The sequence below is a fragment of the Oncorhynchus nerka genome, linkage group LG4, assembly GCF_034236695.1.
Source record: "Oncorhynchus nerka isolate Pitt River linkage group LG4, Oner_Uvic_2.0, whole genome shotgun sequence".
Lineage (NCBI taxonomy): Eukaryota > Metazoa > Chordata > Actinopteri > Salmoniformes > Salmonidae > Oncorhynchus > Oncorhynchus nerka.
This window is the reverse complement of record NC_088399.1, coordinates 47,327,509-47,342,332: the sequence shown is the minus strand read 5'-3', so window position 1 is coordinate 47,342,332 and position 14,824 is coordinate 47,327,509.

Below are 14,824 nucleotides of genomic sequence, written 5' to 3'. Positions count from 1 at the left end.
ACAGGTGAAAATCATCACTCCCCAATCAGTCAACAATCAATCATCAATCAGAAGACACACCTCCTCCTGTTTCCTACCCAATCACAGTTCCTTTCCCTTGGTTTAAAAACCCCAATCAGTTGTTTGCTCTAGAGCTCAATCTCTCTGTAAATGCCATGTCTGTAGGGCTCTGTGTTTCACGCTCTCGTTGTGTATTAACCTCTCTTTTGTTTGAGCACCTCCATAGCACTTTGTCATCACCTGTGAGTATTGTTTTTGGTTATGGTGTTTGTGTTTGATTGCTGGTGGGAAAAGGGGAAACCAAGACAAGTCGCCCATGGGCATACACTACCCGTAGGTAAACTTTGTTAAATACACTAGTTAGAACTGGGCGGACCACCCACTGTATTTTTGGTTAGTTAGTTAGCTGTTGTTAAAGTAGGCTAGTCTAGCTTAGGGGTGTTTTTGAATACTTATTGTTTCTTTCCTTGGGTCCAGCTCAGCCCCTTTTCCTGCCCCCCCATTACCGTGTGTTTTACAATAAACCCTGAGTTTGACGGTAGATTTCAGTTGTCCTGGTTATTTCGTTCACACACTTACTTTGTCACAATTATAATTTGCATGAGTTATGTTACGGGTCTCACTACCATCCCCCTAGACTGTCGGGCCAAAAGGGATTCGTAACAGAGTAATCGATGCCCGCATTCTCCAAAAGCACGTTCTTTTGTGGATCCAAGAAAGATCCAGATCACACTTCATGAAGCCTTGTCTTACGACAACCTACTGTCATGTAACAATGACAAGCAACTTTCATGTAACAATGTCAGATGAAAAAGAAAGACCTCAAATTTATATAGCCCTTCGTACATCAGCTGATATCTCAAAGTGCTGTACAGAAACCCAGCCTAAAACAGCAAGCAATGCAGGTGTAGAAGCACGGTGGCTAGGAAAAACTCCCTAGAAAGGCCAAAATCTAGGAAGAAACCTAGAGAGGAACCAGGCTGTGGGGTGGCCAGTCCTCTTTTGGCTGTGCCGGGTGGAGATTATAACAGAACGTGGCCAAGCTGTTCAAATGTTCATAAATGACCAGCATGGTCAAATAATAATAATCACAGGCAGAACAGTTGAAACTGGAGCAGCAGCACGGCCAGGTGGATTGGGGACAGTAAGGAGTCATGTCAGGTAGTCCTGAGGCATGGTCCTAGGGCTCAGGTCCTCAGAGAGGGAAAGAAAGAGAAAATTAGAGTGAGAATACTTAAATTCACACAGGACACCGGATAGGACAGGAGAAGTACTCCAGATATAACAAACTGACCCTAGCCCCAGACACAAACTATTTCAGCATAAATACTGGAGGCTGAGACAGGAGGGGTCAGGAGACACTGTGGCCCCATCCGATGACATCCCCGGACAGGGCCAAACAGGAAGGATATAACCCCACCCACTTTGCCAAAGCACAGCCCCCACACCACTAGCGGGATACCTTCAACCACCAACTTACCATCCTGAGACAAGGCCGAGTATAGTCCACAAAGATCTCCGCCACGGCACAATCCAAGGGGAGGCGCCAACCCAGACAGGAAGTTTACGTCAGTGACTCAACCCATTCAAGTGACGCACCCCTCCTAGGGGCGGTATGAAGGAGCCAGTGACTCAGCCCCTGTAATGGGGTTATAGGCAGAGAATCCCAGTGGAAAGAGTGGAATGGGCCAGGCAGAGACTGCAAGGGCGGTTCGTTGCTCCAGAGTTTTTCCGTTCACCTTTACACTACTGGACCAGGCTACACTCAATCATATGACCCACTGAAGAGATGAGTCTTCAGTAAAGACTTAAAGGTTGAGACAGAGTCTGCGTCTCTCACCTGGGTAGGCAGACCATTCCATAAAATGGAGCTCTATAGGAGAAAGCCCTGCCTCCAGCTGTTTGCTTAGAAATTCTAGGGACAATTAGGAGGCCTGCGTCCTGTGCTGTAGCGTATATGTAGGTATGTACGGCAGGACCAAATCAGAAAGATAGGTAGGAGCAAGCCCATGTAATGCTTTGTAGGTTAGCAGTAAAACCTTGAAATCAGCCTTTGCCTTAACAGGAAGCCAGTGTAGGGAGTCTAGCACTGGAGTAAGATGATCACATTTTTTGGTTCTAGTCAGGATTCTAGCAGCCGTATTTAGCACTAATTGAAGTTTATTTAGTTCTTTATCCGGGTAACCGGAAAGTAAAGCATTGCAGTAGTCTAACCTAGAAGTAACAAAAGCATGGATTCATTTTTCTGCATCATTTTTGGACAGAAAGGTTCTGATTTTTGCAATGTTACGTAGATGGAAAAAAGCTGTCCTTGAAACATTCTTGATATGTTCGTCAAAAGAAAGATCAGGGTCCAGAGTAACGCCGAGGTCCTTCACAGTTTTATTTGAGACGACTGTTCAACCATCAAGATTAATTGTCAGATTCAACAGAAGATCTCTTTGTTTCTTGGGACCTAAAACAAGCATCTCTGTTTTGTCCGAGTTTAAAAGTAGAACGTTTGCAGCCATCCACTTCCTTATGTCTGGGCTTCACCATATTTCATTGAAATGTACAGCTGTGTGTCATCCGCATAGCAGTGAAAGTTAACAATGTTTTCGAATGACATCCCCAAGAGGTAAAATATATAGTGAAAACAATAGTGGTCCTAAAACGGGTTAAGTGCAGAAGACACATTTCAGTTGAATGCATTGTTGTACAAATTACTAGGTAACCCCCTTTCCTTTCCATACCTTAAGGGAACATTTTGACATTCGCCATATGGTTAGTGAGAAAGTCCATATTGCAAATGTACGGTCCCTTACCAGACGTCCGAAAACGTTTGTAAAACACCGGACGGTGTCGGGCCGTGCGGCATCTACCGGGAAGTCATCAAACGAACTCTCTCGGACATTCGGTTTCCATTTGATAAAATAATCAAATTTTGGTCATTTTTCCGCTTTCCCAATAAATCCCACAAGAGGGTGAATGGAATCATACTGCAAATGTACAAAACATCACGAATCAGGACGTGGCCTTATCTCCAAAACGGAAAAGACTTCGAAGACGAAACTTGGTGAGCGTAGGTTTGGCATAATGGGCAGTTGGCCCCAAACAAGATGGCGTCTAGACCTCAACAGTCTTTGAGTTATGGCCATTTTTGGGATTAAAGGTCCAAAATGAAAATAGAGCAATAATTTTTCCACTTCACGTCAAAGTCAAGGAGCCTCTGGTGTCAATAAAAAAGAACCAGCCATTTATCTATCGTCATTTAAGAGAAATCGTACAATGTCAAATTGGTGATGTTCAAAAAAAATATATATATATATATATTTTTTAAACAGTTACAGATCCAGTTGCAGCGTGTTCATACAAATCTTTTTAAAGTGTGCTTCGGAGCTCTGCGAGATTTCTGTGATTTTCTGAAATAACACACACTCACTAAACCATCCGTAAATAAGTCAGTTCTTAACATAAAGACTTAACTCAAAATTCTATAATTGCCTACCCCAAGGAGGATATGTGTTCACTTTCAGCGCCTTAAAATGGTGTCATAGGTGCTGTTTCCAAGGGTTTCCAAGGGTTAAAAAGGTCAAATCTTTTCAAAACTTCATATGTGTGATTTGGCAACCCTCATGAACTGTAAGTCAGTCATTTCTCCCAACAGATGTCAAAGAAAGCTCTCTCTCTCTCTCTCTCACACACACACACACACACACACACACACACACACACACACACAGAGCAAGGATGGAGTGACAAAGTGCGGTGCTTAAAGACACACAGAGCCTGCAATGGCATTTCCATATTCTCTAGGCAGTGCCGAGTTCAACGAGATGCAGCGACCGTGAAAAAAAGTAGGCCCAAAATTAAGCCTGGCCCTAAATGTAATTTGCTTTTGGGTGACAGTGAGAGAACCGTTAGGGTGAGAAGAACAATTCGACCTCAAGTACGATCCTGAGGTCCTCCCGATCTGTGAAAGCCCAACCTTGATCGTGTGTGGAATTCACCCTTAACAGTAAAACAGTTTTCTTTGATCTCACAGATTACAATGACATCTCTCCCCATAGGAATACATTGCCTGCTCCTATGTGGGTTATGAATGCCTTATGAACCTGTCTTCGATGACAGTCCATCAGGACACTATGAGGTCTACCTGTGTCGATTCTAAGCTTCCTGAAGCAACCGGAAGTGGTTCAAATCACCCTAAACGTGTTTTTCCATACCCAACCAGCAGTTTGTGATAAATTCAACCGTGTGTAAATCGGTCAGTTCTTAACGTAAACCCTTAAAACTCAGGATTCTATAAAGGCATACCCCAATGAGGATATGTGTATACTTAAAGCTTCCTGTGCCAATCGGAAGTGCCATAATTGGTGTCACAGGGGCTGTTTCGAAGGGTTAAAAAAGTTAGCTCTTTCCAAAACTTCATATGTGTGATTAGGCAACCCCCATGAACTGTAAATCAGTCATTTTTCCCATAAAATTTTAAAGAAAAACTAAATCACACACACAGCTTGGAAGGAGGGACATATTGGGGTGTCAGACTTCGAGTTCCGAAACTTTAGAAACCTGTTCTAGACCTCAGGTTGATAGTGCGTGGTGAGTTACGTGGCTCTAGAAGGTTCTCGGACCGAGAAACAGCCTAGTACATTTGCAATAACTTCAATTCATTTTTGCATCATGAAAATGATGACATTTAGAAATGTCCCAGAGTCAAAAGACTAGGTGCATTACGACCGCCTTGGCCCATATAGACGGACACCAACGTTTCTGTCCGATTGCTCATTCAAGGACCCCATAGCAAGGCATGGAAAAAAGTGGATTTGCAGCACCAATTAGGGTCTTGCTCGGGCACCAAATGACCTATCAAGTCGAAACTTGGGATTCGGGGTCGCCTCACATAGGCCTACACATAATGTCAGGACTGGACCTGCAGCTAGAACGTAACTATGTGTTTTACGTTTTTATTATGGTTTGAACAGAAGGCGTTGTGAATTTTGGGCCAGCTCTGAAGTATGTGATAAACGAGTTGGAAAAAAGTGGGTTTGGTGTCAGTTTGTATCAGTTTGGTGTCAGAATGATATCTAATTGACTGATGGACGGTGACTTGCTGGTGACTATTGTCCATTTGCAATATGTTTAAACAGTGAGGTACCATCACCAAAGTGACATGATGAAATCAACACAACGAGCGATGGAAAGGAGCAACTATCACTGCCCGGCCATCCTGTGTTCATCAGGCCAGTCAATTTTGCATTCCTGCAGGATTTTTGAGCATGTCAAATTCGTGATGGTACATGGCAAATGGACATAACATCCTGATTTGGCATTTTCAAATCTTTCATATTGCATTTGGATATTTCTTATGGCATTTGGCCCCAAAAAAAGTGACTTTTGACTTCCTTTGAAATCATATTGCAAATGGACAAAACATATGCCTTATGCACAAGTAAAACAAAAATAAAAAATTATGATAATAAAAGTTGACAAAAGTATATTCTACAACTCTTACACATGATTAATTGACAAAAACTGAAAGAATTTCGAAAAACGGTCCAGAAAGCACTTTTTTAAGGGGGTGAAGTTTTTGAAAAAAAGTTCCCTTTTTCGACTTTTGACTTCCTATGAAATCATATTGCAAATGGACAAAACATATGCCTTATGCACAAGTTAATAAAAAATAAAAAATGATAATAAAATTGGACAAAAGTATATTCATACAGTTCTTACACATGTGTAATTGACCAAAAAAACGAAAGAATTTCGAAAAACGGTCCAGAAAGCACTTTTTTAAGGGGTTGCTAGGTTTTTGATTTTTTTTCTCACTTTTTCAAAATGTTGCTTTTGGATGTTGACTTGTGTTGCATTCGCAATATGAAAAACTACGGTGGAGCACGCTCGCTGTTGGATTTTTAAAGTGTTACACCTGGCATTTGCCATATGGCATTTGCAATCAACTTTGAACCATGCGACGCCGTATTGAGTGGTATTGGACACCGTGTATATGGTTTGTCCAGTGCCAATGACTTCCCATTCATTTTTGTCCATTTCAGGGGGGTGTTCCCTTACTATTTGGATGCCTCCATCTAGTTCCCAAGAGCAACAGATCGGTAAGTGAACTTTGCTTTCGAACTTTGTAATCATCTGTAAAGTTGTTTTATAGCTAGCTAGATAAATATTTTGTTAAAAAGCCTGTATCACTAGCTAGCTAGATGGTTAATGTGGTGTACAGTAAGGAACATTACCGTTACAGTATTACTGAATGACAACTATATAGCCTTGTCACTACTAGTTGGTAAGTTGGTTGATATGGGGTGCAGTAGGCTACAGTACAACATTATTATTAAATGATAACAACGTAGCCTTGTCACTAGCTAGTAGTTGGTTGATTGGGGGGTACAGTAGGCTACAATACAGCGACAATAGCCTTCCTACTCTTCTGTTATTCGTTGGGTCTGGAAATTGTTAAATTAGCTAATATTATAGAAAGATCACACATCCATGCAGCTGTGGTGGTGTCCCATTGTATTTATCCATACCATAGCTGCTGCAATAGATATGCCTTTTACTTGAGAGCTCTGACCTCTTTGCCAGGTCTGATGTTATTGATGTTATTTTTGACCTGGTAAAATAAGCGAACGGTTGTGTGCACTGTCACTAGATAGAATTGTGTGGTTCGGTGGCATATAAAAAAATAGACATACAGTATATCATCAGCAATTCTCAATCAGATGAGATACACACCAACCCAAACAGAATATCATTCATTCATAAATGTGGGCACTAATTATTGTTAATATTCCAATTATCTAGGCCCTCCATTGCCAAACCTGAAGCCCCCTGTCCCCAGCAGGAAAGACCAGGAAAAAGTGTTGGCTTAAGGTACAACTTCCTATTGAGGAAATGTAAGATATCATATTTAGATTTAGAGTTACTGACATGAATAGAAGCATATACAAGAACTATATTGAATGTATTTATAAAGCCCCTTTTACATCAGCAGTTGTCACAAAGTGCTTTTACCGATACCCAACCTAAAACCCCAACGAGCAAGCAATGCATGTGTAGGAGCAAAGTGGCTAGGAAAAACTCCCTAAGAAAGGGAGGAACCTAGGAAGAACCAGTCTCTGAGGGGTGGCCAATCCTCTTCTGGCCGTGCTGATGGAGATTATAAAAGAGTACAGCCATTTAGGGTAGATCATTCTTCAAGATGTGAAGAACTTTCATAGATGACCAGCAGTGTTAAATAATAATCAGTGGTTATAGAGGGTGCAATAGTTCAGCACCTTAGGAGTAAATGCCAGTTGGCTCTTCATAGCTGAGCATTTAGGGGTTGAGACGTGTAGGTCCGGTAGAAGGAGACAGGATCAAACAGCAGGTCTGGGACAAGGTGGCACCTCAGGTGAGCCCTGAGCAGGTCAGGGTTCCAATAGCTGCAACCAGAAACAGCAGAGACTGGATCAGCAGCAAGACCGGGTAGACTGGGGACAGGGACAGCCAGGAGTCGTCAGGCCAGGTAGTCCTGAGGCATGGTCCTAGAGCTCATGTCCTGCATCCTTTATTTAACTTGAGTGTAGACAAAGCCTAGATTTGTAGCTTCTCATGATTTAGCCTATTTTTCAATCCAGATCTGAGTATTTGATATCCTTTACACTGTACACTGTTGATAGTAATTTTTTCCAAAGCCTATCACTGAATGTCCTACTAGAAGGATTTGATCAGGTTGACACTTCTAAGTCATAATAACACAGAACACACACACACACATTCTTTTTATCATCAATTTCTGTCAGTCAACCATTGGTCATTTGTGCTATGTGCTGTGCTTGTTAAATGTCCTTCCCTATAGGCATGCTGAAAGTAAAAAGTTTACTAAGGGTTGATAACAGGCTACTTGGTCAGCTATTTGAGCCAGTAAAGGGGGCTTTTGTCACAGATCCCTCTGGAACTTTCATTGCGCACACCTGGCCCCTATTCCCACTGATTGTATTTGTAAAAATGTGACCTTTGTTCACGATGGTGGGGTCGATTATTGTTCCCATGTCCGTTGGGGGTGTGAGTACCTATGTGTTGGTGCAGCTGTTATGCTACGTGCTTTATATACTGTGTATTATGGGTATCTTCCCGTGTCGGTCAACAAGATTTACCCTCGCTTTTTTGTTTGGGTACAGCCCAGTGTTTTTGTATACATGTTTGTTTTGGGTGTATTCCTGCGCCTGTCTCCAAAATCCTTTATACCAGCATGACAACTTTACTATTCTTAAGTAGAGGAATGACTTTTGCTTTGCTCCAGGCCTGAGGGCACACACTTTCTAAATCAAAGCAAATGTTATTTGTTACATACACGTGTTTAGCAGATGTTATTTCGGGTGTAGCAGAGTGCTTGTGCTTCAACTTTGGTTGAGAGAATGCCAAGAGTGTGCAGATCTGTCATCAAGGGAAAGGGTGGCTACTTTGAAGAATCTCAAATATAAAATATATTTTGATTTGTTTAACACCTTTTTGGTTACTACAGGATTCCATATGTGCTATTTCATAGTTTAGATGTCTTCACTATTATTCTACAATGCAGAAAATAGTAAAAGTAAGAATAAGCCTTGAATGAGAAGGTGTCCAAACTTTTGACTGGTACTGAAGTTCAGCTTTGCAGCGCAATTGAAATTTAAAGGCCCCATTAGCGGAGACCACATTCAAGGTACTAAGCGTTGCATATGCAGTCTCAGTCAGAAATTACCTTTACATTTCTATTGCACAATCTGTAACGCTTCAGCAATACAGATTGAATAGAGCCCTATCACTCCTCGCTTGGCCACATGTTAATGGGCTAAACACTCCCAACACTCCTAGGTTGGTTCTATTAAGGATAACAAAGGTTGAAAAGGCTGTGGCGGTATGCCATTTTGTCACCCTGTTATTGTCATGCAAAAGACTTCTGGTCTCACAGGAATTGACCATTAATTAACATAACCACGTTCTCTAGGCCTCCAAGCATACAAGTAGCATACAAGCCACTGATGCACGCCTTTGGAACATCTACTTTAAAAAAAGTTTAATAAATCAATTGAATAAACACCATCACCATAAAACCATTTATTTATTTTAGGCAGGTCTAAAGAAAAAAATATATTTCAGAAGAACAGAATATGAGTTGTCCTACTGCATGTTATCTGGCTATGCAGCATGCCATAGGCTTGTTCATTTAGCAAATACCATATGCTTAAGTCTCGTGCCATTATTTTATATTATATGATTTTAAAGTAAGAAGAATATAACTGAACTTAACTGAATAAAATAGAGAGGATATTTTTCCCATGATACAAACTCTAGAATGCCTTAGAAATCAAAAGATATATGGGCTGCATGATGCATCTATCGGCTATTGATGATTTGGGAAAGTTGCAAATAAAGCTTGCACTCTGTTCCTTGTCTCAGGTTGCACACACTGTTCAAGTGATCATATGTTCACCCATCAGACTTTTCTCAATTTAATCTTGTCTTTAAGTCAAATCTTATTGGTCACATACACGTGTTTAGCAGATTTTATTGCGGGTATAGCGAAATGCTTGTGTGTCTAGCTCCGACAGCGCAGTAATATCTAACAAGTAATTTCTAACAATTTCACAACATATACAGAATACACACAAATCTAAGTAAAGGAATGGAATTAAGAATATATAAATATATGGACGAGCAATGTCAGAGGGGCATGGACTGAGATACAGTAGAATAGTATGGAATACAGCATATACAGTGCCTTGCGAAAGTATTCGGCCCCCTTGAACTTTGCGACCTTTTGCCACATTTCAGGCTTCAAACATAAAGATATAAAACTGTATTTTTTTGTGAAGAATAAACAACAAGTGGGACACAATCATGAAGTGGAACGACATTTATTGGATATTTCAAACTTTTTTAACAAATCAAAAACTGAAAAATTGGGCGTGCAAAATTATTCAGCCCCTTTACTTTCAGTGCAGCAAACTCTCTCCAGAAGTTCAGTGAGGATCTCTGAATGATCCAATGTTGACCTAAATGACTAATGATGCTAAATACAATCCACCTGTGTGTAATCAAGTCTCCGTATAAATGCACCTGCACTGTGATAGTCTCAGAGGTCCGTTAACCTCTTGCTTCTACTTGGGACGCTTGCGTCCCAACTAGAGCTCTGGAAATGCAAATGCGCTACGCTAAATGCTAATAGTATTAGTTAAAACTCAAAAGTTCATTAAAATACACATGCAGGGTATCAAATTAAAGCTACACTCGTTGTGAATCCAGGCAACAAGTCAGATTTTTAAAATGCTTTTCGGCGACAGCATGAGAAGCTATTATCTGATAGCATGCACCAATACACTACAACACAAAAGCACAGCAGGGGACGTAAACAAAATAATTATCATTTCGGCGTTACACAAACCGCACAATAAAATAGAAAACAGTCATTACCTTTCACCATCTTCTTTGTTGGCACTCCTAGATGTCCCATAAACACTATTGGGTCTTTATTTCGATTAAATCGGGCCATATAAAGCCAAGATATCGTTATATGTAGACTGTGTGATAAACGAAAAAAACAGCGATTTCACAACGTAACGTCATTTTTTAAAATTCAAAAAGTAGACGATAAACTTTCACAAAACACTTCGAAATACGTTTGTAATGCTACTTTAGGTATTAGTAAACGTTAATAAGCGATAAAAATCATCCGTAGGCGATGTAAAAATCATTAGCTGTCGTCTAGGAAAAAATTTCACGAGAGAGCTCTTCCAGAATGATCTGGGCGGAGACTGGAGGTAAGTGGTGCCCCTGTTTCGGTTCAACCAAGAATCAAAGATGATTCAATTCACAAGACTCTAGACAACATGGGGATGCTGTGGGAGTTGAATGCTTGGTCTTATCTAATTCGGCTCACTGTTAACAATTGCTGGAAGTGGCGCAAGGATATTTATTTCCATTTTCTGTGATCAGGTTTTCCTGCGCTTTCCGATGTAACGCACGTTATGTTATAGCCACAGTCGTGATTTAACCAGTTTTAAAAACGTCCGAGGGTTTCCTATCCACACATTCTAACCATATGAACGTACTATATTCCTGGCATGAGTAGCAGGGCGCTGAAATGTTGCGCGATTTTTAACAAAATGTTTAAAAAAGTAGAGGGTAGGAGCAACTGGTTAAAAGCGCAGAGAGCATCATGAAGAACAAGGAACACACCAGGCAGGTCCGAGATATTGTTGTGAAGAAGTTTAAAGCCGGATTTGGATACAAAAAGATTTCCCAAGCTTTAAACATCCCAAGGAGCACTGTGCAAGCGATAATATTGAAATGGAAGGAGTATCCGACCACTGCAAATCTACCAAGACCTGGCCGTCCCTCTAAACTTTCAGCTCATACAAGGAGAAGACTGATCAGAGATGCAGCCAAGAGGCCCATGATCACTCTGGATGAACTGCAGAGATCTACAGCTGAGGTGGGAGACTCTGTCCATAGGACAACAATCAGTCGTATATTGCACAAATCTGGCCTTTATGGAAGAGTGGCAAGAAGAAAGCCATTTCTTAAAGATATCCATAAAAAGTGTTGTTTAAAGTTTGCCACAAGCCACCTGGGAGACACACCAAACATGTGAAAGAAGGTGCTCTGGTCAGATGAAACCAAAATTGAATGTTTTGGCAACAATGCAAAACGTTACGTTTGGCGTAAAAGCAACACAGCTCATCACCCTGAACACACCATCCCCACTGTCAAACATGGTGGTGGCAGCATCATGGTTTGGGCCTGCTTTTCTTCAGCAGGGACAGGGAAGATGGTTAAAATTGATTGGAAGATGGATGGAGCCAAATACAGGACCATTCTGGAAGAAAACCTGATGGAGTCTACAAAAGACCTGAGACTGGGATGGAGATTTGTCTTCCAACAAGACAATGATCCAAAACATAAAGCAAAATCTACAATGGAATGGTTAAAAAATAAACATATCCAGGTGTTAGAATGGCCAAGTCAAAGTCCAGACCTGAATCCAATCGAGAATCTGTGGAAAGAACTGAAAACTGCTGTTCACAAATGCTCTCCATCCAACCTCACTGAGCTCGAGCTGTTTTGCAAGGAGGAATGGGAAAAATGTCAGTCTCTCGATGTGCAAAACTGATAGAGACATACCCCAAGCGACTTACAGCTGTAATCGCAGCAAAAGGTGGCGCTACAAAGTATTAACTTAAGGGGGCTGAATAATTTTGCACGCCCAATTTTTCAGTTTTTGATTTGTTAAAAAAGTTTGAAATATCCAATAAATGTCGTTCCACTTCATGATTGTGTCCCACTTGTTGTTGATTCTTCACAAAAAAATACAGTTTTATATCTTTATGTTTGAAGCCTGAAATGTGGCAAAAGGTCGCAAAGTTCAAGGGGCCGAATACTTTCGCAAGGCACTGTATGTACATATGAGATGAGTAATGCAAGATATGTAAACATTATTAAACTGACTAGTGATCCATTTATTAAAGTGGCCAGTCTATGTATATAGGCAGCAGCCTCTAATGTGCTCGTGATGACTATTTAACAGTCTGATGGCCTTGATGTTTTTCAGTCGCTCGGCCCCAGCTTTGATGCACCTGTACTGACCTCACCTTCTGGATGATAGCGGGGTGAACAGGCAGTGGCTTGGGTGGTTGTTGTCCTTGATTACATTTTTGGCCTTCCTATGACATCAGGTGCTGTAGGTGTCCTGGAGGGAAGGTAGTTTGCCCCCAGTGACGCGTTGGGCAGACCGCACCACCCACCCACGACAATAGTGTGCACACACACACAGATAGAAACATTCTCAATATAAAAAAAAGCATACTCATTCCCAAGTTCAAAGTTAGTTTATTTTCAATTATATACATTTTTTAAAATTTATTTTTTACATACACTGCTTTTAAAATGTTAAGTGTTTTAAACAGGCTTCAGTAATTTTTTCCCAGTTATTTATTTTCTTTGTTTGTTTTATTTGATTGGAATGCTAGCCTTTGGAGCTTGAGATCGATCGTCAGCGTGAACAAGATAAATTATTTTCAAAGTGATAACTATCATGTCAACTAAATGGTTCACTAACTTACATCAGAAAAAGAGAAGGAATATGGGAAAAAAATGTGAAACACCCTGCTTCAGATGAACCAAATCATCTGTTTACATTTCAACTTCACATAACAACTCTCAACATCTACTATAATCTGTTCTGTTCCTAACATTATTAGCTATTCACAACATCAGCCCCTTGGTTTAACTATAATAATTGTTTCTTGCGCTGTTATAGTATGAACATCGAGAAGTAATAATGGACACTGGCATTGTTTTTTCAATGACTAGGATAGACTCATTTGAAATTAGTCAAAGATATTTTGGATGAATGTTATGCCAGATATCTTATGGCATAAATGCAATGGTTGAGCAATGCAGACAGGCCTCGTGGACAATTAATTAACTGTAAAGGCAAAATTTAATTTAGTCAAAGCTTTTGTGTGGTAGGTCTTTCACAACCACTTTCAGTGCAAATGACAGAAATGATCATTCTGTATTGATACCCCTTCCCCAACCATAATGTACCAAACAAGTCTAGTTTTAATGTGACTGTACAAAAATACACTGTATATACCCCTCATCATAGTTCCAATGACATACTCTACATAACAAGAACACACAACAGTTTAAAGAAAACCCTGACATTGACTCCTCTGCCCTGAGGGTCCTCATAACGTAGTGTACAAAGTTAAGGCCCAAAACATCTGAGAACATTGTTAAAATAACGCCCTTTGTCCACATGCCTTTTCCCATTAAATTCAGCTGACAAATGCTGATTTATTTGAAGTCATAGGTATAGTAGGAAACCACATCGTTTACATTCATTACTGACACCTACAGTACACACGGATGTGCTGGCTGTCTAAAAGAAGCAGTTGGAATAAAATAGGCCCACTTCCAGCACTTTAGAATATGTACTTTTCTGATTTAATATGGTATGTCGTTTCCTAACACAAGAACAAGCCAGTTGATCAGAATATATCATGGAGTATCAGAAATTGCCATCTGTCTAGACAGAAAACTACTTTGAAGTCAGATTTTGCAGTAAAAAAATGGTGTAGATACAGCATTTTGACTTTGTAGAGCAGTATGGTGGAAATTAGTTAATACTACACACAAATCAGACAGAAGCTTGATGTGCTGTTGTACATTTTCCACTGGATGTTTTTAAATATAAGAACCCAGGCGTTTATCATTATTATTACTGAAGTGAAGCGGGTCCTTGTTTTGAAAGACTGAATCTCTCACTAAGAACTAAAACTGTACAGGGACGATCATTAAATGCAAAAATGTTTATTTGTTGTGAACTTTTTATCCTACACATACAATAACAAAAACATCTTCAAATTTCTTCAGATAATATACCTGGCCATTTCAACAGATCAAAGATTTTTGACCAAATTTGTAGTTACTGAGTTTTGCCTTTTGTAGGGCAAGCATAAACCAGTGGTAAGAAAATTGTTGTTAATTGATCTAAAATACTATATACATTAAAGTTCTACCCCGTTCTAAAACATTTCTTAGAGCCTGTGAACGGGAAGCCGAGCTCTATCCTGGATACATCTCAGAACCCCCTTTTAGCACTTTATTAGCTCTTTAAAGTGTATGCTTAGCTCTTTGAAGTGTACTGTACTGTATACAGTACTTACAAGTAATTGGCCACTTATTTACAGTATGGAGACATTAGAAATAAGGGTGTAATTCTAATTGAAATGTGACTATCAATATTACTTCTATAGGTTTTTATTAATTATGACATACTATCTATTTACAGTATTTATATGGT